We start from the raw sequence: 23,909 nt of genomic DNA, 5'->3' as shown, positions 1-23,909 counted from the left end.
TCCTGGCCATGTAAACAGAGCTAATAAGATCCAGGCAGCCCAGAAAGAGGAGGAAAAGAATGAAGCAGGAAGATGATGCCTTTTAGCAGCCACACCCAAGGACCCACGTAGATACACCAAAGTCCAGGATGCACATCACAAATCATCAGGGTAGGTGACATCTGGTCCCTAGGGTCTCCCAGCCTGTCCTCAGGACAAGAGTGGACAGGTAGGTAAGAGAGAGGGGACCTCAGTGGGCTGTTAGGAAGAGGCAGTGGGGTTAGAGCTACAGTGCTTAACAAATTCTTACTGAGCATCTACTATGTACCAGGCACCGTGCAGGACTCTGCAGGTACAGCCACCAACAAGAGGACGGTGGCTGCCTTCAGGGAGCTGACACTGGAGTGGAAGGTGTGCATGTGTGTCTGTATGTCTATTAGAAACTATATTTATTTTATGAAGCACTGGCTTTAAAGAAAAACAAAGCCAAGACTTGCAAGGGGTAGAAGATGACAGAAGATGAGAGTTCCTTTTTTAGACTGAGGAGGTGCCATCTGGCCAAGACCCCAAAGTAGTGAGGGCAGGAAGCACACAGACATCTGGGGAAGAGAATTCCAGCCAGAGATCTGGGCAAATGCAAAGGCCCTGAGGTGGGCAAGGGAGCTGCAGGGAGAGGAAGTGGGTCCCAGAGGCATGAGGCTTTGGAGGAGGGAACAGCAGTGAGTGCACAGAGTATCTAGGGCCTCGTTAGGAAATTGGAAAGAATACGACTTTGGTCCCCAGGGAGATGGAGAGCCACTGAAGGTTTCTGAGCCAAGAGGAGGCGGGTCCCGTCTGTCCTGCTTATTAGGAGCCTCACACTGGTTGCTGGGTTGAGGACAGAAGATGGAGACTGCCAGGCACAGTGGCTCACACCTGGAATCCCAGCACTTTGGGAGACTGAAGCAGGTGGATCACCTGAGGTCAGGAGTTAGAGACCAGCCTGGCCAACATGGTGAAACCCCATCTCTACTAAAAATACTAAAAAGTTAGCTGGGCATGGTGGTGTGTGCCTATAATCCCAGCTACTTAGGAGGCTGAGGCAGAAGAATGGCTTGAACCCAGGAGGCAGAGGTTGCAGTGAGCTGAGATCACGCCACTGCACTCTGGCCTGGGCAACAAGAGCAAAAGTCCATCGAAAAAGGAGGAGGAGGAGGAGAAGGAAGAAGGAGGACAACTGGCTGGGAGGCGGCTGCAGTGCTCAGGGGCAGTCATTTGCTGGTTCCCTGTGTCCTCGTTGTCTCCCAGTCAGCAGCATCCAGGTCCCAGGTCTTCCTTTGGATCTGCCCTTTCCCCGTGTCAGCCCGTGGCCGGGATGGGATGGATTCACTACACTCTCAGCTCCGGGGTGCAGCCCAACCTTTTGACAACAGTGATGGTTCAGGGAGGACCATGTGACTCAACTCAAGCCAATGAGAGGAGGAGCCACTGACTAAGGGCTTCTGGGAAAGAGCTTCCTCACTTATCACAGGAGGCCCCCAAAAACCCGTTTGCTCTTGTTCAGCTGGTAGATGTCAGCTCTGAGACCACCACAGCCTTTACTGTTTGCCACAACAGCCTGATCAAGAGGTAGGCCTGTGGAGAAGGGCAGGGCCAAGAATGTCACAGGGAAATATGGCCAGGGCACAGCACCACGAACTTCTGGATCAAACTGCTCCTGAAGCATGAACTACCTTTGGGGTTGTAAGTCCATTGAATCAATCAATTTCCTTGTTCTCTTTAAGCCATTTTGGGTAGGTTAGATTCCTAACGGACAGAATTCTTAGGGTTTGTACTTGATGTCACTTAGGTCATATGAGGACCCTTAGGAACTAAGTATCTATCCAATTGTCCAACTTACAGATACAAAAACTGTGGATTAAAAAAGCAAACTTTTCAGAGGCATAGTGATGGAAACTGGCAAAGCTGACATTGAGAGTCTCGCTGGTTCAGGAGTCCTGCTCTGCACTCAGACTCCGTATCACTCTCCCTGGCTCCCTCTGTCTGCCTTTACAATCACTGGGACCTTCTGCTGAGTTTCATGACTTAAGTCGGGATCGAACTATGTAGCATACACTCTCACTCCCAACTTACACCCTGTGCAGTTGTATTAGTCCGTTCTCACGCTGTTAAGAAGGACATACCCACAAGCCAGGCATGATGGCTCATGTCTGTAATCCCAGCACTCACAGAGGCCAGGCACACTCCTGAGATCAGGAGTTTGAAACAGGCCTGGCCAACATGGCAAAACCTCATCTCTACTAAAAACACAAAAATTAGCCATGCACGGTGGCAGGCAACTGTAATCTAACCTACTCAGAAACTGAGGCAGGAGAATCACTTGAATCTGGGAGGTGGAGGTTGCAGTGAGCCAAGATTACGCCACTGGCTGGGCAACAGAGTGAGACTCCGTCGTCAAAAAAAAAAAAAAAGACACACCTGAGACACTGGCTAATTGAAAAAGGAAAGAAGTTTAATTGACTTACAGTTCCACATGGCCGGGAGGCCTTAGGAAACTTGCAATAGTGGCAGAAGGGGAAAGAAACATGTCCTTCACGTGGCGGCAGGAAGGAGAAGTGCTGAGGAAAAGCAGGGAAATCCATCCATGGCTTATAAAACCATCAGATCTCATAAGAACTCACTCACTATCACGAGAACAGCATGGGGGTAACCACCCCTGTGATTCAATTACCTCCTACCAGGTCCCTCCCACAACATATGGGGATTATGAGAACTATGATTCAAGATGAGATTTGGGTGAGGACACAGCCAAACCATGGTGGCAGACATCACTATTATTGTATTTATTTTATTTTGTTGAGACAGTCTCTCTCCCAAGCTGAAGTGCCATGGCACGATCTTGGCTCACTGCAACCTCAGCCTTCTTGGGTTTTCAAGCAATTCTCCAGCCTCAGCCTCCCAGGTAACTGGGATTACAGGTGCCCACCACCATGTCTGGCTAATTTTTCTGTATTTTCAGTAGAGATGGGGTTTTGTCATGTTGACGAGGCCAATCTCACACTCCTAGACTCAAGTGATATGATTGCCGTGTCCTCCCAAAGTGCTGGGATCACAGGTACGAGCTAGCACACCCAGCCATCACTAACTGAAGACCTCTTTTCTGCAAAATAAAGTATCAGCTGAGTCTAAGAGTCCATCAAAGACAATATGGTAGAGAAAGTTACATGACGTTATAATACTTTTTTTGAGACGGCGTCTCCCTGTCACCCAGGCTGGAGTACAGTGGCATGATCTCCACTCACTGCAACCTCCACCTCCTGGGTACGAGCAATTCTCCTGCCTCAGCCTCCCAAGTAGCTGGAACTACAGGCACTGACCACCACGGCTGGCTAATTTTTGTATTTTTAGTAGAGACGAGGCTTCACCATGTTGGCCAGGCTGGTCTCAAACTCCTGACCTCAAGTGATCTGCCCACCTTGGTCTCCCAAAGTGCTGGGATTACAGGCCTGAGCCACTGGGCCTGGCCTACATGATGTTACGACTGGGGATATGACTGGAGTCAGGCAGCCTGAGGTCACACTCCAGCTCCATTCCTTACTGACTGTAGTAACTCCTTTCAGCCCAGGTAAGAGGAGATCCTACCCTCAAGCTCCATCGTCTGATAAATATCTGTACGACTGCCCCACAACATACACACACACCCACACACACAGTCCTCTGGGGTCTGCTGCTCAGCGCCGGCACAGTGCATACCCTCATGACTAATACCATTCAGGCCGAAACACTACCCAGCTGCCCTGGCTCAACTTCACAGAAACAAGCAGCAACCTGAACCCACACACTGTGGAAGTTGGTTGTATGCACTGCTGCCAACAGCAGGAGGGCACAGCTCTGAGTCGCAGGGAGGATCTGAGCTGCAAAAACGCTTCGGTGAGAGAAAAGACAAATTAACCAACTTATCAAATCTTTCTCTTAGCACTCCTGCAATAGATTCCCGAGAAATGAAGGATCATTTCCTAGAAACACGGGGCATCCATTTTCTTGTTTCTCTTCACGCTCCATGCTGGGGTAGCAAAGGTATGCAAATGAGCTAAATTAGAGCAGCGTTCACACAGCTTGGGGACACTTCGAAACCCTAAACAATTCATATGATATTCTATACGTTCTAGTTAGATATACCCATCTCTAGATATACTAAGGGTAAAAGAATGAGATGGATGATTTTTTTTTTTTTTTGAGACGGAGTTCTGCTCTTGTTACCCAGGCTGGATTGCAATGGCGCGATCTCGGCTCACCACAACCTCCGCCTCCTGGGTTCAGACAATTCTCCTGCCTCGGCCTCCTGAGTAGCTGGGACTACAGGCATGCGCCACCATGCCCAGCTAATTTTTTGTATTTTTAGTAGAGACGGGGTTTCACCATGTTGACCAGGATGGTCTCGATCTCTTGATCTCGTGATCCACCCGCCTCAGCCTCCCAAAGTGCTGGGATTACAGGCTTGAGCCACCGCGCCCGGCCCGAGATGGATGATTTTCGCTGACAACTAGATGGACACCGAACGCTAGGACTGCATTTTCAAAGCATGAATAAATTTAAGTTTTAAATACATTTAATTTTAAAATTCTTACTGATTTGTATTTTGCTTCTTAATGTGTACAGGTAATTCTGAATTTTAGATGAAAAATTTTTTGAAAGTTTCAGGAATTCTTTTACATTTACTTTCACTTCTAGGTGGTAAAACTTTAATTTTGCATGTTTTGAGCATAATTATGTTTTATTTTTAACCTTTTATATCACTACTATCAATAGAACACCAACTACGTGAAAATCTTGATTACATCAGGATTTATTTTATTGAACTGAAGGCAAGAAAAATTTTATGGAATACATAATTTTTGAGTTATGTATGACTTTAGAACTCATCCAACTGTCTCATGTCTCAGACTTACAGTGGAATACCAAAATGGGCAAATAATCATTAAATTTGGTCATCTTTAGTTATCTTTATCCAGGTATATTTCTCAGATAAAAGGACAGATGTTTTATTTAACAGTTTGTTATCTTGTTTTATGTCTTTAAATATCTAGAATTGGTATCTGTGTGTCCATTTATACTATACCCCAAGTACTGCAAATGCTAGAGATGGACCTGACCAGCTGTGTGACTTTGAGTAAATTAATTAACCTCTCTGTGTTTTGTCTCGTCTGCAAGGAGGAGATAATAAACAGTTTCTACTCTATAGAGCTGTCCTAAGGATTAAGAGAGTAGATATTTACAAAGCACCTACAACACAGTCTGGCACACAGAGCTTTCTAAGTACTTTTAGGCAGAGCAGAGTTTAGCATAGAGGTGCAGAAATTATTTTAATAAATTGGCAAAAGCATTTGATCAAATTTAACATGTATTGACTTTTAAAAACTCAAGGAATTGAAGAGAATTTCCTTGACTGGATGAACATGACATACTAAAACCTACAGCAGATGCCATCCTTCGCTGGGAATTTTTGCCTTACTTCTCTTAAGACTGACACCAAGGCAAAGACGTCTGCCACTACTGCAACAACTCAGCGTCATACTGGAAGTCCCAGCAAAGGCAGCAGCAAAGGAGAAACATCACGTAAAATAACTGGAAGAAGAGACAGAGAGACTCACTGTCGTTCACATTTAAGATAGCATCATCATGTATAGGAAAAAATCCAACAGAATCTGAACACATTCAAAGTGACCAACTTAAAAAGTATTAGCATTCCTCGACCCTAGCAATAACCAGCCAGAAGAAAACACAACAGAAAATGAGAACCTACCCATATTATCAATGAAAACATAAGAACTATTTCAGAACTGACTCAGATGCTCAAGACTTGTATGGAGAAAAGTTTTAAATTATTAAAATGACCCAAAAAGGCAACTGTCCTATTAACGTTGGTCACGTGTTAACTCCCCAAAGTAGTGTAGACATTTTCATTTAACTTCAATAATAATTAAAGCAGGGTTTTTAGAGAATCTGGTCAACGAATTCCAAAACCGTGTAGAGAAGAAGAAAAGGGTCTGCCAAATGCTTAATATTGAAAAAGAAGAGCAGAACTCCTGGCCTCAGAGGAACTGAGATGTCCCAGAGGCACAGCAATAGAAACGGCTACGGCATTCATATAAAAACAGACAGACAACGGAGCAGCAAAGAGAGCTCAGAAATAGAACCTCCTGTGTGTGAAGAGCTGAATTCAGCACCATAAACGTGGTTCCTGAAACCGGAGGAGAAAGGATGGATGTAGGCGGTGGGGGCAGGGACGGAGTTGATTTACAGTAGAGAGAAAAATGAAGCTGTGTGCTTATCAGACAGAGAACACAGAACAGAACCCAGATGGATTAAAGACCTAAATTTAAAAAGTAAAACTATAACGCTAAGGGAAGAGATTGTGGGAGAATCTTTTTGGCCTTCGTGAAGGGAAGGACTTCTAAAAACAAGACAGAAGGCGCACAAACAATTTCTAAGCCCAGAGAAAGAGAGGAAGCAACAAAGAAATAGGTAACAGTTCAGTGCAAACACAGATACCTTTAACAGAAACGTATCAAAATGGGAGATGATACTAGCAACATCTAAAAATGACAAGAAACAAACTTAGAAACCAACAGGAAAAAAAAAAGATAAGGAAATGAACAAAGCGTACAAACGCATCCATCCAGAGACCAGCAATCCAAACAGCAAGCACATGAGGAGATAATGTTCAACGAGACATCGATCAGCAACACGCACAGTAAAGCGATGAGATGTTTTACACACATCAGATTAGCAAAACCAGACAGTCGCCAACAGGCGCTGGTGCAGATGCGGGAAAAGGAAGCTTCCAACCCCACTGATGGGAGTGAACCCAGTGGGACCGGCTGGAAAGGCATCTGGGAACACAGTGAATTCCATGTGCATGTCCTGCTGACTCGGCATTCCCACTCCTTGGCATACCCCCCAGAGAAACCACGTCCTCCAAGCTTCCGATGGGACTTTACAAGGACATTCTCTACAGCATCATTAGTGAAATGGAAAACCAGAGAGGGGACCAAAGCGGACATCACTCAAGGAGAGGCTGAGCTGGGAATATGCATCCATGGAAAGCTTGCTTGTGAGTGGACTTCACAGCAGCACAGACAGAGCTTTCAAACAGAGTGTGGAGTGGAAATGGTGAAGATGTAAAACAAAGACTTAAATAGCATGAGACTAGGGATGTCGGTTCAGGCAAACGCCTACTTATTTTACACGGGTGCACACATATCTGAGGACAACACACACGTGGCTTCCCACCGGGAGGGCCCAGGAGCTGAAATGGAGAAGGAAATATTTTTAAAAAGTGAAAACCAGAGAGGGTCTTTGGCCAGACAAATGGTAGAATGACGTGAACTTGTTCCACCTGGGTAAACAAAAATAGATTTTTTAAAAAGCAGTTTTTGCGTTTGACAAGCGTGTTTGGCACAAATGCAAGTCAATCTCATGCGTTTCAATCATCCTGGTAGAAGTGAGGATGTGACTCAGAGTAAAATCTTAAACAGAGCTTTCAAGAAAACTTGGGTCCTTTTGAATGCCCCCCACCCCCTGCTGCTGTCCCGCCGGCACCAACTCCCTCTCCTAAAATGTCCTTCCTTGAGCTCAGCATCTGCCAGGCAAACTTAACAGCTCGCTTCCTTTCAGAGCCAGCACCTCTGCCATCACCCACTCTTACTCCCATCTGGGTCCTCCCTCCCAGCATCAGTGGGGCCTCTGCCCTCCCAGCCCCTCCCCAGCCACCTATTCTAATTCTGCATTTGCTGGTCTAGCCCCACTACACGGACACACCACCAGACCATGAGCTCCTCAGGGCACCTCAGGCAAATATTCCGAGGTAGGTATTTGTGGCACAAAGTGACGACACGGCACACCCTGCAGCTCTTCCACTGCATATTTCAGGAGAAGGGAAGGCAGAGCCGGGGCTGATGACCGCTGCTTAGTTTCACTGCACATTTCGCAGCTTCCCAGACCCACATGACCTCCGCCTGCTGGGCAGAACCAGCCTAATTAGCTAATTCCTTGAGATCCTGGGAGAGAACCCAGGTGCCCCTAGAGTGAAGACGTGGTGGAGGTAACCCAGACTGTGAATCTACCCCAGGACAAAACACCTTTATGGAGGGAGACTCGGCTCCAACCTCTTCCCCACTCAGATTCGACAGCGTTTCAATCTCTCAGTGATCCTGCTACCACCTCCTCCCTCCTACAGCCAAGTAAGATTTCCTGCTTCCCTGCCCCATGCCCAATCCCTGCCGAGAACATCGGCTCCCTTTTGCTGGAGGCCCACTGAGGGCCAGGCCCTGTGTGAACCACTTTACCTCCATCCCACAATTTAATTCTCAGCCACCTGGAAGGGTGGGGATTCCTCTCCCTGCTCCACAGAGGAAGAAACTGAGGTTCAGAGAGGAAAGAGGCAGCAAGTAAGTCGGGGAAGCTGCCAGAGCCACACCCAGGCCCATGGGCTTCCAGAATATTCTCTCAACTGCACACTACACTGCGTTCTGAAGGGAGAATGAGAGAAAGGTCTGATTATTGGCCAGTCTTGAGAAATGCTGTATACCTGGCCCTGTCCACCTGCAGGGTCACAATGCTTTCTGCCATATTAAAGACCCTGAGAAGGCTACTGAGCGCCATGCCTCTGACACATGGTGGTTACACAACGCTCCTTTTGAGAACACTCTTGTCTGCAGCACACAGCCTGGGAAGTGCCAATGTGGCATGAAGTAAGCTCCAGGCACTTCAGGGAGCGGGGGTCCTTAGCTCAAGGCAATGGTGATCTCACAGGAGGGACAGAGAGGTCCTAAGTTATGACAACTAGCTACCATGAACCAAGTGCCCTCATGGCAGGGCTTGGGCACAATATCATCATCTCCTCAAATTGCCATAGCAGCCCTAGCAGGTGGCAGCTGCTGTCTTCCTGGAGAGGTACAGAAACAGAAGCTCCCAGGCTGCAGGGACCACAGACAGACAGAAGAGATTTGGGTCCCAACTCTGGTAGAGGTGGAAGTCTGAGCTCCTTCTGCTTAACCAAGAACTTCCCAGTGGCAGTGCCCCAGATCTCGGCTACTGGCCTGCCATCCAGGAAGCACCACGCTAGGAGTGTGGATACCACCCCAGGGAAGGCCCTGGCTCAGCCATACTTGAGAAGCGTGTCCCTAGAGTGGGCCAGAGCAGAGAGTGGACTTATGCTGCCCTCTGAGGCCCTCAGGTCTGGCCCAGTTGCCACAGCTGTGTTGGTGCTGTGCAAATGCTCTCTTTCTAGAAATTCCCAGCTTAGAAGTTAACCCTCCAACAAGCAGCCACCTAAACCTCCCTACTCATTGCAATCTAAGTCTAGAGCATTCTCTCAGCTGCTCTAGAAGAAGAGTGTGGCTTCAAGAGATTGGAAGATGAGATTGAGAAGTACAGGCCAGCTTTTGAAGCCTAGTGGACCTGGGGTTTGAATCCTGGGTGAGCCGCAGGGTAGCTGTGAGAGCTGGGGGTGGGAGAATTCCAGCATCCCCTGTAGGGATTATGCCTTTACCCCAGAGGAGGTGGAGGACAAAGCTGAGTACTTAACAAAGCTGGATTTGACTCTCTCCAAATATACCGCTGGCTGCCACTGACCTGAGACAAGTTTTTCTACCATGCCAGCCTCAGTTTCCAGTTCTGGTAAGAGGGGAAGTGATGTCGACCTCTTGGGGTAGTGAGGATTAAATGATATAATGAAGGTACCTACATGTATGGTCCAACTCACCTCCGGCTGCCCATCACTCCAGTAGCACTAGGGAACATTTAAAACAGTGGGAGTGCCTACCCCGACACACACACATGCACACGCACACGTGCACAGAGCCATCCTCCTCCCTCCATCAAGTTAAGGCTCACCCCACCCAAAATCACCTCTTCCTCCTCCTCTCCCTTCTCCTCCAGGAAACCAAACCATCCCCAGCAGAGTCCATCTGAGCATGCTCAGTAGCCAGAGCAGCTGGGGTCCCCAGGACCTGCTGCCCTATTGCTGACTTCAACATCTCCACCCTGGTGAGACACCCCAGAAAGAGAACCATTTCCCAGCAGCCCCCACTGAGCAGAGTGAGCACCAGCTGGGCTCCCTCCTTCCCTAGCTCAGCTTTTAAAGGCCCCAGAGGAGTTCCTGCGGGTTCAGCCCCGGCAGAAAGGGACGTCGGGGAATGAGATGCTGAGCAATGCCGTACCCATGCCAGTGTGCTTGGTATGCAAACAGTCTTGGAATTGCCTGAGCTCATCTTGAGGGTGAAACAGTTGCACATTCAAACCCATCCCACCTTGTACATGTATTGCATGCACTGCCTTGAACTTGGGTAAGGCAATCACTGCAAAATTTTGGAATCCAAGGTCAGGAGAGGTCCTTCTGAGGGTCTGTGTTTCCATTTCTACACCTATCTAACCTCTAGTGATTAACACGGGACCCCCACCCTTCTGTTTAATTTCAGTTTTACTGCCTCCCTGATTGGAGCCAAAGAGAATCTGTTATCCCAGCTTTCTGGTGTGTGTTACAACGGGTCCTCTCAAAGAGTTTTCCTTTTTTATTGCTCCTAAATCTTTTTTCGTGTAGCTAAAGCTTCTCTCTTAGTCCCAAGTAATGGAGGGAAGGAAAAACTAAAAATAGAAGCAAACTTACATTTGGAGAACACCTGTTATATTTTACTACATTCTTATTTAATCCTCGCAAGAACCCTGCAAGGCAGTTAGGCTGTTTATAGTGGAGGAAATAGGCTCAGAGAAGCCCAAGTCTGCACAGAATGAGGACTCCCTTCCCAGGCCTCCCTAGAAGCTAGGCTGCTCCTGAAACTATTCAGTGAGGAGGGGCTGTTTCTGCAGCTTCTAGGAAGTGCCCTTCTTTGCTTTGTCCTCCCTTCTGGAATGTAGGGCATGAGGGCAAACTACAGTGACTCTGGGCATGGAACATGAGTGACTTGGAGAATGGAAGCGAGAATGCTATTAATATGCACGCCTAGACGCTGGGGCCCCAGGCCACCCCAGGAATGACCCTCTTCTCAACTATTTGAACATGGAAGTGAAATCAACTACTGGATTGTTTAAGCTTCTTATTTGGGGATTTTCCACATTCATCTTAAACTGACACAGTGAGCTGCTAAGTATTCCTCCTTCTGCAGACATTATCAGCAGATTCCTCTACCACACACCACAGCATCCAAAGGGTTAGAAGGAATGTCTAGTCTAGGCTGGGCATAGTGGCTCACACCTGTAATCCCAGCACTTTGGGAGGCCCAGGTGAGTGGATCACCTAAGGTCAGGAGTTCGAGATCAGTCTGACCAACATGGAGAAACCCCATCTCTACTAAAAATAATTAGCCAGGTGTGGTGGTTCATGCTTATAATTCCAGCTACTCAGGAAGGAGGCTGAAACAGGAGAATCGCTTGAACTCAGGAGGCAGAGGTTGCGGTGAGCCAAGATCACGCCATTGCATGCCAGCCTGGGAAACAAGAACGAAACTCTGTCTCAAAAAAAAAGGAATGTCTAGTCTCACTAACCACTCCCGGCCCCTCTCCCACTCCCACAAGAACAATTCTGCTTTCAAAGGTGCTTTTCTTTAAGGAATAAGAACTGGACATGGTCTGGGAGAGCAACTCTCTGTGGGATCTCTACATTGCCTTCAACTTCCCCTCTGATGGCAACATCAGCTTGTGACAACAAGAGCTTAATATAGAAATTTAAAATGTTAATACAACTTCATACAGTAGGAAATATGACACAAATAAAAATTATGCAAAGAGAAAAGTAGAAAAAAAGTGGGATAAGACCAAGGAGGCCTATATACTTTGAGAAATTTGACTGAGCTTCCTAGTAGCCAAAGCAAAAAAGAAAACACAATCAATCTGTGGTGACTGTTGGTTGCTCAACATCTGTTTTCCAGACATCCTGGCCTGAAAGCCATTTCTCTTGTGGGGCGGAGCAGGGACAGTGCAATTGATGGACAGTGCCAGCAACAGTCCTGGTAGCAAGTGCAATCATGAGTCTTATGGTATATAATGTATTGAATCCTCCCAGAAACCCCGGGTATTGTTGCCAGTCATCCTCCTCATTTTGTAGATGCGGAAAAGGAAGTAATTATGTTCAAGGTCACGCAGCTAGGGAACGGCAGAGCTGTGATTCTACTCTACCAAGCTCCAAACCATGGGCTTTAAGGTTAGCCAGACCTATGCTCAGATATTGCCCATTCTCCACTGCTGAACAGCCTTGGGCAAGCAACTGCATCTCTCTGAGCTTCTATTTCCCCATCGTCAATAGGAATAATCACATAAACTAAGCAGGGTGATTGTCGGGAGTTGGCAAGAGAGACTGCTATGTAACAGGATGTGAGGGGGACTTTTCCTGAAGCCCTGGAATAACAGCTGAAGCTAAAATGAAGGACAAGGAGGGCCAAGTATCCCGAGATTCTAAAGAGAGCTGACTAGAAACAGCCCGCAACTGGGGCCATACCCTCCCCCTTCCCATCCTCTGCCAGGCAGCACTGATCACAAGCCAACAGAATCACCCCCAATACCAATTCTCCCCACACATATTCTGCACCAAGGAGGCCAGGCCAGCCTTGCAGGGAGCAGAGCATGGGCTATGAGAGGTGACACAGGCCAGGAGGTGGCAGTTGTCAGGGAACAGGAGCCAGGAGGTGCCACCACAGCAGAAGACCCTCGGAGTAGGCAGAGCTAACCCAGACCAGGGTAGGTGGCCACTCACCCTCTGCAACCTGCCTGTCAACAGAGAAAGAGATTCCTTCCTTCTCTCCACTGCTGGAGCAGCCTGGAAAAGGTATAGGGGAATGGTTTAGAGTGCTTTAGATGAGATGTGAGGTCCCAGGTTCTAAAATGAATGAAATTATATTTTAACTGGAAATGGCTAGAAAATAATGAAATCTGCCTGAGGGCCTTAAGCCTTAAAAAAAGGAGAGCTTGAGGGAATTTCATTGAAAGCAACAAGTGGAAAAACGAAAACCATCTCCCCCCTGCCCTTTTTTTTTTTTTTTTTACCATCTTCCGTTTTTACCCATAAAGCATTAAGAATCCTAGGTTAACTAGCTGCACAGATAAAGCCCTTTGCACAGGCTATGCACACAGTAGGTGCTCATGGTGCATTGGCTCCATATATGCAAGGGTGAGAGAATCCTGTGTGGCCACTCGAGACAACTCCAGGGAGCTCTGGGATCTGAACATTTCAGACCAAGGGCACCCAATGCAGTCCAAACTGGAGACACTAGATCTGGTACAAAAGGGAGGGAAATCCAGCCCTGGCTTAGGAAAGGCCACTCCATTCCCAGGCCAGCATCTGATGTCATCTAGGTGGTTATCATCCCCTCGACAGTGCAAGAAAGTCAGAAGACACCATGCAGGACAGGTTTGGGCAGCATGGATGGGCGGGGAGCTGGTGAATTACCAACTGTCCCACCCCTGCTTTCTCTCTCCCAGGGCAAGAAGCCTTTGGTCCCCAAAAATGCAGACATGAACCTAATGATGGTCCTGTGCCTTTCCCACACCCCAGAGGGAGAGCCTGTGTCCTCCTGTCTCCACACTCCACTGACCTCTATCTAGTTGCCTGGGATCTTCAGTCTGCCACCTCCCTGGATGGTAACAGGGTCTTCTGTTCTTGCCTTCTCTTGGATCTCCCATATACATCCCTGCTGGGGAAGGTTCTTAGCAGAGTCCCAAAGTGATGTCAAGAAAAGCTCTCATGATGAGCAGGAGGGCAGACACTCTGCTCAGGAAACAGCCTCATGAACTCCAAGAGGAAACAAGGAACCACTGTCCCGATGTCAACACAAAGGTAATGGCAGGACGAGCAGGGCCCCAAGGGAGTGGTGGGGGCAAAGGGCAGAGTTGGGAGGAGGAAGGAGATGGAGACGGGCAGAAGGGGCTTCAAGCTCCCTATCTGAGGCCCTAAGAGAGCAGAACATGTACACGCATCTCTGGTCTACGCGCATGGTGATGTTTGATTATTAGAAAGATGGGCACTTGCCTGTACAGGATACAACATGAAGATCCTTCCAGATAATTGAAGGCAAAAACCACAGTGTTACACAATGTTCACACAGTACTTTGTAAGTTGAGAGTGGGTGATTTCACACATTTGATCAAACCAGTCATGGGCCAGTGAAACCTAACTCTAAACCTCAGTTTCCCCATTTGTCAAGAAGGGTTAAAAACACATCTCACTAGGAAAGTCAGAGTCTGGACGACTGGGACAAGGCAGGTAAGGCACTGAGCAGGGAGACTTGCCTGCCGCAAGAGCCTAATAAGTGCCTGGTTCACCCTTTCTTGAGCTCCACCTGGGGCAGCTGCCCTGACCTGGCTGAGCCACACAGTGCTTTGATGCAAAGAAGAGTGGCTCCTAAGGAACTGAGAGGGGCCCACTGGAGTAACAGGCCCTGGCTTCAGCCCCAAATATGGGGGTTGCTGATGGGGTTGATGAGGGGCAGGATCCCACCAAGCCAAGGATGCCACGAGTCACAAACTCCGCAGATGGCAAAGAGATGGTGGCAGAAATGGGAGTCCCAGCTCCAGTTAGAAGAAATCAAGTTGGGGGTGAGCTCTTATTTTTTTTTTTCCTCTCTCTTTCTCATAAGATGTGTTTCTGACACTAATCAGGGATCCATCCCCCTGGGAGCCAACAATAATGATTAATGGTGTTAAATATAGCCAGAGACTGCCGGGGAAAAATTAGGCACCATGCATAAAACATCACCCTCCTCGTTACACAGGCAAATCAGGCTGGCTCCAGGGCCTGGTGCCCAATAGCAGGGCGGCTTGACCTAGCCAGCCTCCTTACCATGCTGACTGCCCCTCAGGGAGGCATCTGCTGGGGGAGCCCACATTCAGTCTGCACCCCCATGTACCCCATTCAGACCTCAGAGCCACCACCAGGCACTCGAGCTGCCTCAAAATAAAGGTAATTGCTGCTGGGGTGGTGGCAAGAGAATGTGCCCAGGACTCACAGACCTGGGTTCAAATCCCAGCTCTTCCACTCCCTAATCGTATGGCCCTGGGAAAGTCGCTTCTCATCTCTGCGTCTCAGCTTACTATTCTATGAACAGGATCTCCTCCTCATAGTGATGAGGTGGTATCAAGGTGATGGCAGCAGCGGGCCATCTGGAGCTGCTGCTGCCATCACACCAGCTGCAGCAGGGAGGCATGGCAAAGGCTCTATGCTCCATGGAGCTGGCGGGAGCTGGGGACAAGCAGGAGCCCTGCTGCTTCAGAGCTGGGGCAGGAGCTCCCTGGGTGCCTCTGCAGCTGCCCAAACCACAGCAGCAGACCCGGGCCTCTTGCTCCATGGAGTAGGCAGGAGCCCTGCCCATCCGCTTCTGGGCACAGCTGCAGCCACAAAAACCGTGGCTGCTGATCCAGGCATCCCTACACTTTTAGGGGCCCAGGAAGGCTCCCCACAACCCTCAAAGGCTGGGAAAGGTCTGCTCCCACTGCCTGGCTTCTCCCTACTATCAATATCTGCTCCAATCTCAGAGCAAAGTCAAGACCAAGCCCATTCACTGTCGCAGCCTGGCCGGGTGTGCACATGCTCAGGGCAGTGCTGACACACCAGCCTCCTGCTGCCTCAGTGCCCTCTGAATTTTGAGTGCTAATGAGCACAGGAGGGAAGCCAAGGGAGTGCTGAGGGCAACTTGGCACTGGCCTGCAGGTACCCCTTGGCACCTACAGCCTGGGCACCATGAACAGCAGCTGGAGGCAGACAGGTTCCTGGGTGAAGGGGGTGGGTCGCTGGTGAGGCTTCACCTTCAGGCCAGGGAGGGCCTGAAGGCTGGGGGCCGGCTGCCATTCCCACAGAGTGGGAACTTGTGGTGCCTGTTCTGGGCCCGCCCATGGCTGTCCATGGACCAATCAGCACTCACTTTCTTCACTGTGAGGCCCATAAAAGCCCCAGATCAGCCAGAGCTGAGCAGATATTGGGACAACCAGCTGCAGAGAGGAACTACCCACTCCAGGGCCTCCTCCCTGCTGAGAGCTGCAGACATCAGGACAACCAGCTACAGAGAGGAGCTACCCACTCCAGGACCTCCACTGAGCTATGTTCACTCAGTAAAGCTCCTCTTCATCTTGCTCACCTACTTGAGTATATATCTCACGTATGAGATATATACTTGTCTATATATCTCATTCTTCCTGGGCACAGGACAAGAACTTGGGACCCACTGAATGAGGCTAAGAGAGTTGTAAAGAGGGCTGAAACATGGCCCTTGCTCAGCACATTGCAGGTGAAGAGAAGGAGAGAAGAGCTGTGGCCCTTCAGGGATCCAGACCTGGGACCTCCCCAAGCCAGGGCTGTGACTCCCTCACTGGGGCCCTGTGGTTCCTGGAATCTCCAAGCTTCTGGGTACCACTGTGTTCCCCAATGCCAGCCGTGGAAGCTGCTTGTGGTGTACCAGGTCCAGCTGCAGCACCGCAGACAGCACCTGTGCCAGCACCTGGAGCTGCCCGCCCCACTGCAGCAGCTGGAACATCTGACTTGTGTGCAGTGGCCAGACCCCACACTCACTCACACCCCACCCCTTGCCATTCCACACCTGACTCTCTCTTGGCAGGCATGGGGCCCAGGCCAGTGGCATGAGCCAAGTGCAGCCTTCCAGGCTGAATGCACAAAACTAGCCCAGCAGGCCTGAGGACAACTCAGGCAAAGGCACCACCAGCCACAGAGGTTTCTGGCCAGAAAAAGGATACCCCAAGGGTCCCATAACAAAGGTATGGTCAGAGCTAGATATTTAGCAGGTACTTAGAAGATGTCAGCTCTGTTTCTCCTGCCTCCATGCCCAAACAGCTGTATGACCTAGAATAAATTACTCAACCTCTCTGAGCCCAAGTTTCTTACCTACAAAAGGGAGATGATGATGTTGACCTTCAAGGACACAGAAACAAATAATGTATGGAAAACACTAAACCTGCGCTTGGCACATTCACTCATGACTCCCCCAGTTCTTCACTGAGGACCAATTTCGTTGCCAGGCACTATGCTAGGTGCTGGGACACCACCAAGACTGAGATGAACCATCTCTGCTCTCACCATCTAATGGGGAAATAGGAAAAAGGTAAATAGGCAAAATCACTACAAACTAGAAGACCTCTTGGAAAGGAAAAAGGGGACTGGAATAACATGCAAATGGCACAGAGGGGCTGCTCTAAGGGGTGATATGTGAGAAGGAGATGGCCGGAGCATGGGAGAAGTTATTTTCTTCCTAACAATCACTTGCCCAGTCCTCCCCACCCACACAAGCATCCCTCCCCTCTATGTCAGGGGGTCCCCTCGCTCTTGGGGGTGGCCAAAGGCAAGAGGACCAAGGGCTGCCAACATCACCGCACTAGGAGCAGGGGTTTCCACACTCCGGGTGGGCACGTGTCCCAGTGCATATTTGTTTATAATTAGGAACATGCACTGCCTTCCTAATATTATGTACATCATTAAACACACACAAAAATACACCTTTAGAGGAAGAAATGAGAACATAAATAGAAATGCAGTTCTAATTCTGTCTCCTGCACTCCGCAGGTCTTCTCAAACCCTCCTGCAAATACACGTATGCCTCTGACGACCATTGATTAAGAGCAGCCAGCAGCCAGCAGAGATGACCTGAGCCATGCCAGAAGGTCGTCTGGCACACAGGGGCCCTGCCCTCCCACCTCAGATGGATTGAAAAGGAGGCAAAGTATCCAAGTCCGACTCTCCTTTCCCCCACATCCCCTCTACGGTGGGCACCGACTCTGGGTCCCTTTCTGGTTTGCACTGGGCCTTCTGCAGCCTGGTGGTACACCTCCCACATGCCCAGCCCTGTCCTGTGCCCACCTCTTCCGAGGACCCAGGGTGGGACTCCCCAGGTGGGACAAGACCCCCCACACACACTCCTTTTGGTGTTCCTTCCTCTAGAAATTCCCTCACAACGCCCTCCTCCTCTGCACCTGGCTGGCTTAGCCATCATCCTTGGAGTAGGCAAACTTGGAAAATATTAAATATTTGTATGTGTTAGAGGGATGAGGCCATCCATAGCAGGCAGTGATCTTCTTAGGGGCTTTGGCCATCCCAGGCCCTGCCTGGCTGCTCTGAGGGCTGAGGGCATCAGACCTGGGCACAACTGTATCCTGACCAGGAAGCTATGAGCTGAGGCAGTAGCCCCCTTGACTCCTGGCCCCAGTCCAGAACTGTGGACGAGAAAGGAAGGTAGACATGTGACCGGAGCAGGGGGTGCAAAGGAGGCTTCTTAACCAACCCCGGGGACCCACAGATTTCTTTAACTGACTAACAATAAGAACTTCTGCATGGCAAAGGATACCATAAACAAAATGAACACACACCTCTGGCAAAATAACTGCTACACAGAAAGCAAAAAGAGGGTTAATATCTATGCTGTACAGAGCGCTGACAGTAGACAAGAAGGGGCGGAGGACCCAACGGGGAAATGAGCAAAGGATCTGCAGACACAATTCATGAGAGCGTGGCCAAAGGGCCAAACAGACGAAAAGCTGCCCGGCCAGCCCCCTGGCTTGTCAGGGAAATGAACATGGAAAGCAACAATGAGATATCACTTTATACCTCTCAGCCTCCGCAAAACTAACAAGGCCAATAACATCTCTTGCTGGCGAGATACAGGAAAACAACCTCTCTCAAATTACTGGGGTAAAAGTGAAGTATTACAGCCTCTGGGGAAAATTAGTTGGCAACAGCTATTAAAATTAATGGCACACAAACCTTTTGACCCAGCAATCCAAGTCCTGGGATTATACCCCAGAGAAATAAAACTAGCTCTGTAGGCTATGTGTCCAGGCAAGGAGGTTTACCTTGGCGCTGCTTATTATGGCAAAAAAATGAGAACTGAAACAAACACCTATCAGTAGGGGAATGGTCAGTTGAATTACAGCATGCCCACGCACTGGATTATTATACAGCTGTTAAAAGAATGCACTAGAGGCCAGGCACAGTGGCCTCCCCGCACTTTGGGAGGCAGAGGCAGGTGGATCACTTGAGGCTGGGAGTTGGAGACCAGCCTGGCCAACATGGTAAAACCCTGTCTCTATTAAAAATACAAAAAAGTTTAAAAAGTTAGCTGGCTATGGTGGCACATACCTGTAATATCAGCTACGTGGGAGGCTGAGCATGAGATGTGCTTGAGCCTGGGAGGAAAAGGCTACAGTTAGCCATGATCACTTCACTGCACTCCAGCTCCAGTGACAGAGTAAGACTGTCTCAAAAAAAAAAGAATGTACTAGAACTACAACTACTGATGTGGGAGGATTTCCACAGGACATGGTTGAATGAGAAAATATCCAGGAATGTACAATCATTCATGTTTTTAACAGACTATAAGAGTGTGAAAAAATATGAAAATGATCTACATGAGATCATAGCGTGGGTTCCAGGGTGACAGTGAGGGGGGATGTCACTGAAGGAGGGTTAGGAGATAAGCAAAACAAGGGGAAAAATTATACTGAACTTTATAAATGTAACACTTATGCACTTATCTAAAAGTCAGGGCCAGGTGTGATGGCTCACATCTGTTATCCCAGTGTTTTGGAAGGCCAAGGCAGGAGGATTGCTTGAGGCCAGGAGTTCGAGACCAGCCTATGCAACAAAGCAAGATTCCCATCTCTATAAAAAACATTAAAAAAAAAAAATAGGCCAGCATGGTGGTGCACACCTGTAGTCCCAGTTACTTGGAGGCTGTGAGGCGGGAGGATCGTTTGAGGAGCTCGAGGCTGTGGTGAGATATGATCACTGCACTCCAACCTGGGCAACAGAATGAGACCGTTATCTCTAAAAATAATAAGTTAAAAATAATAACACCGTCTAGCCAAAGGCATTTGCATATATATGTAAAGAAGGTCCATGTATATGTCCCCTCTCTCCTCTACCCCTTTTGAGGTCCTGCTCACTTTCCTCCCTATTCTCCATTCTTCCTCTCACTTCAGGTCATTTAGACAAGAAAAACAAACAGATGTCAAGTAAGAAGCTAAGTGACTTATTTATCCAGCAGCCTTCACTCTCCAGAACACAGCCTAGAACCACAAGGCAAGCAGACATCTGATAGTCAAAATGCACTGTATCTGCTTTAAGCTAATAACTCTTATTTTGTATTTCAATAAGCTGTCAGCTTACTAAACTCACTGTGGCAGACACGCCTGAAGGCAAACCCAGGGATCCACACAGACTTGTATAATTCCCTCCCCTTGAGTGTGGGTGGGACCCGTGGCCTCCTTATAACCAATAGGGTAAGGCAAAGGTGATGAAACAGTCTCTCCTGTGATTGTGTTTCATTCTATTTCCTGTTCCTGCTAGAGTCTGTCTGAACAGGCTGGAGAGAGACACCCTGTTGGCCTTGAAGAAGCAAAGCACCATGCAGGGCTCTGTCTATGAAGGGAGCCACATGGCAGAGGCCTGTGGGAGCCTCTAGGAGCTAAGGGTCACTTGCAGCACCTAAGGACAGGCCCAGCCAAGAGAAAGAAATAAGCTGGGGCCCTCAGTCACACAGCCACAGGGAATGAATCCTGCCAGCAACCTGGATGAGTGTGGAAGCACTTCTTCCCCTAGTCCAGCCTCCAGATGAGAACACAGCCCAGTCACCACCTTGACTGCAGCCTTGTGAGATCCAAGCAGGAGACCTAGCTAAGCTTTCTCTGGGCTCTCGACCCACGGAAATGGTGAGATGATAAATGGGTGCCGTTTTCAGCTGTAAATCTGTAGTCATTTGCTATGCAACAAGGAAACAACTAACACACCCATCAAATTGAGAAATAATAGATTGAAAAAAAGATACCAATAACTGTAAGAAAGATATATGGGGATGAAGAACAGCAGATATAAACTGGGTAACAAATATCTGGAGCCACAGTGAGTTAGGGCAAAGGACCCTATAAGCATCCCTGTCACCATGGGATGGGAGGATTGAAATCTAAGCCCTGAAGGACCAGAAAGGCAGCAGACATCTGTGCTGTCAACTGCACTAGGAAATTCACCTGCATTTGCTCATTTCATTGTCACAACAACCTACTGGGTGCATCCTCTCATCTCCCAGGACAAAAGGGGTTAGTCTAAAGGTTCCCATCAAGAATCAATGGCATGTTGCAGAATGGAACCTTTCCAGTAAACATGGCTGACCATGTGTTTGCAAGTACACACCCAGTATGCCAGGCCAGGTGACAATCAGGCACGTGGGGCCAGACACCTAAGGCTCATTAAGACCAGGTGTCGCTTCCATTCTATGGATGAGGGAACAGGGATTTAAAGGTCATACAACAAGTAAGTAGCCCAACAATCATTCAGACTGACTCTTCTGGGTACCTGATATGGCTTGACTGTGTCCCCACCCAAATCTCATCTTGAATTCCCACACGTTGTGGGGGGGACCCAGTGGGAGGTAACTGAATCATGGGGGCAAATCTTTCCCATGCTGTTCTCATGATAGTGAATAATTATCACAAGATGGTTTCAAAAAGAGGAATTCCCCTGCACAAGCTCACTCTCTCTTTGCCTGCTGCCATCCATGTAAGACAGGACTCACTCCTCCTTACCTTCTGCCATGATTGTGAGGCTTCCCAGCCATGTGGAACTGTAAGTCTAATTAAACTTCTTTCTTTTGTAACTTTCCCAGTCTCAGGTATGTCTTTATCAGAGTACGAAAATGGACTAATACAATGCCCAAGCCCATGCTGTGTCTCATCTGACTCCATAATCTATGCTTTGAACACACCATACTATCTGGTGAGTCTCAGTCTGTTCTACCTGTAAAATGGGAAGAAGTGTGGTGCTTATCCCATGAAGAATAAGTAGGTATAGCCTTGTATTGAGGAGAGCACCTCATGGTACCCAGCATAGAAGATACAGAATTTCCTTTCTGATGTTCTTTACTACTCTTAAAAAATATGAGGACAAAAAGAACAAAAGTTCAATTTTAGAACAGTAACAACTTCTGGGAAAGTGGGTTATGATAAATCATTCTTCCAAGCATATGGTACTTTTTCTTCACCCACAGAGGACAATATAATTTGCTTCCTAAGGTTCCTATGAGCCATGGAAGGTGGGTGTTCGATTCCTGATATGGCTTAGCCCTGTGTCCCCACTCAAATCTCCTGTTGTGTGGGAGTTCAGTCAGGGTGGTGGCATAAATATTAAAGGAAAAATATTAAAGAAAGTTATAGAATATAGTCACAAACCTTCTTGGAATGCTGAGAAGTTTGCATAGGTTCAGTAGAAATTTCAGCCTAGGTTCAGTAGAAATTTCGGCCAAAGGCAGCCTTATCCCCTTTATCTTTAGTTGATACGAAAAGCAAATAGCTAAGGAATGTGGGGAGTTTATCTGAATAACTTGTTTACTCATATGGTCCTGTAAACTAACCTTTGATCATCCTGGATGGCTAGGTCAACCAGGAATATCACCCAGTAATGGTGTTTGCTTTGGCCTCGGAACCTGTCCTTTACTCTCTACACTCCCATAGTGTTGACTCAGAGCCACTGTTGTTAAATCTACACTGAATAAGACGCCTAAAGGGGCAGCTGAAAGGGGCCGGCAGCTGCTACCTCTTTACAGCACTCTCTTCAAATGTCTGTGAGTGGCCCAGACACCACAGCCCACACATTCACTGTATTCTGTGTGCAAGTCAATTTATTCATCTGTCCTTGAGTCAGGGTCTGCCAGACAGACCCCCACTGACAGTGACCCCAACATTGTTGAACTGTAATCCCCAATGTTGGAGGAAAGACTTGGTGGGAAGTGACTGGATCATGGGGGCAGACTTCCCTGTTGCTGTCCTCATGATAGTGAGTTCTGAAGAGATCTGGTTGCTTAAAAGCATGTAGAAATTCCCCCTTCACTCTTTCTCTCTCCCCTACTCCACATGTGAAGAAAGCACTTGCTTCTCCCTCACCCTTCTGCCATGATTGTAAGTTTCCTGAGGCCTCCCCAACCATGCTTCCTGTACAGCCTACAGAACTGTGAGTCAATTAAACTTCTTTTCTTCATGAATTACCTAGTCCCAGGTAGTTCTTTATAGCAGTACAAAAATGGACTAATACGATTCCCATATCACAGACTAGACAACTAAGGCTTGAAACAGTGAAGCAGCTTGACCACTCTGCAATGTGAGAGGCAGAATGGAAGGCAGATACCCATTTAGACCTAGAGGGTGATGCCAGACCCACCCTAGAGACTCCAAGCTCCAAGCTATTAAGAACTCAAAGGTTTTCAGCCAACAGGCCAAGATATTTTTAAAGCAACCCAAGCCAAGAGCTGTTTCTCATTTCAGAATTTTAGGCCAGTGGGGCTAAAGAGAAGCTTCTCCCAGAACCCAGAGCCTTTCCCTAGAATGGAAGTAAACAGAGGGGCAGCTCATCTGCAGAAGAGGCCTAGAGAAGACATCTCCAGCTCAACAACCATGCAGTTCTAGATCCCTTTAACCTCACAAGAAATAAACTCACCTCGGGGACACAAAAGGAGGCCAGAGTCGCAAAAACTAGAGAGCCAAATGGCAGCAGGAATGGAACTCCTTTTCCTCTATTCCAGTTGCGCAGAACATGAGCATTAAGGAATGAATGTTTTAGTATATGTGGTGCTGCCAAAACGAGCACAAGTAACGAATGCTTTAAACAATGGCCACCACCTTCACAGAGAGCCTCCAGGCATTATCTGACACATGGGGCCAGTTAGGGTCACGGGGCCCATAAAAGCCAGTCCCCAGACGTGGGATGGGATAGCCCTGTGTGAGGACTAGCTTCACACAGATCCAGTGTCAAATAAAGGCTTTTGAAATGTGTGTGTCAGTAAAGTGCTTTTCCCTACAAAAGCAGATGCACACAAGAAACTTCAGATCAGGCACAGTGGCTCACACCTGTAATCCCAGCACTTTGGGAGTCTGAGGCAGGCAGATCACCTGAAGTTGGGAGTTCAAGACCAGCCTGG

The 23,909-nt window shown here is 48.2% G+C and overlaps 1 protein-coding gene across 1 annotated transcript in view; it reads right to left on the bottom strand.

Moving 5' to 3' along the window:
• Positions 1–23,909, bottom strand: part of ACTL8 (actin like 8) — a 75,198-nt gene that overhangs the window by 20,285 nt on the left and 31,004 nt on the right. The gene's annotated exons all lie outside the window — the stretch shown is intronic.

Source organism: Callithrix jacchus, chromosome 7 (genome assembly GCF_049354715.1).
Source record: "Callithrix jacchus isolate 240 chromosome 7, calJac240_pri, whole genome shotgun sequence".
Classification (NCBI taxonomy): Eukaryota; Metazoa; Chordata; class Mammalia; order Primates; family Cebidae; genus Callithrix; species Callithrix jacchus.
The sequence above is the reverse complement of the archived record's forward strand: the minus strand, read 5'-3'. Positions and strand labels throughout refer to the sequence as shown.